Consider the following 707-nt stretch of genomic DNA (forward strand, 5'->3'; position numbering starts at 1 on the left):
TGGACTGGAGCAACGGCTGAAATGTTTCAAAGGATCAGCTATACAGATGTGCATGCCCTTTGAAATGTTCCAAAAGCAGCTGAAGAACCCCAGGACAGGACTTCTGTAAAAGAGACGCTATTATGGCGCACTCTTTACATGTATACAGGGAGAAAGGACTCGTATCCCACAGCTCCTCCCCACCCCACTTGCTGATCACTTCCTGTGACTTGCAAGCGACACTCCTGTTAATACATCCCAGGATACTGTCAGCTTTTTTTGTAATAAGAGCACACTGTTGGTTTATATTAAGCTTACGGTCTCCTGTTACTCCCCGGTCCTTCTCAGCAGGACTGCGGTCTGTTTGTGCATGCAATTGTTCTGTCCCAAGTGCAGGACTTAGCACTTGTTCTTGTTGAAGTTTGTCTGGTTGAGCGCAGAGCATTTTCCCAGTCCATCTTGGTCATTCTTGATCCTAGCCCTACCCTGCAGAGTGTCTGCAACTCCACCCAATTTAGTGTCATCCACAAATCTGTTAAGTATGAACTCAGTCCCATCATCCAAATCATTAATGAAGATGTTAAATAATACCAGACCTAGGACAGGCCCATGGGGAACCCCATTTGATACCTCCCCCCAATTAGACATTGAGCACTATTCGCTGAGTACAATACTCCAACTAGCTATGTATCCACCTTCCAGTACTTTCATCTAATCTGTATTTCCTT

This window comes from Alligator sinensis, unplaced genomic scaffold (assembly GCF_000455745.1).
Source record: "Alligator sinensis unplaced genomic scaffold, ASM45574v1 scaffold445_2, whole genome shotgun sequence".
NCBI lineage: Eukaryota > Metazoa > Chordata > Crocodylia > Alligatoridae > Alligator > Alligator sinensis.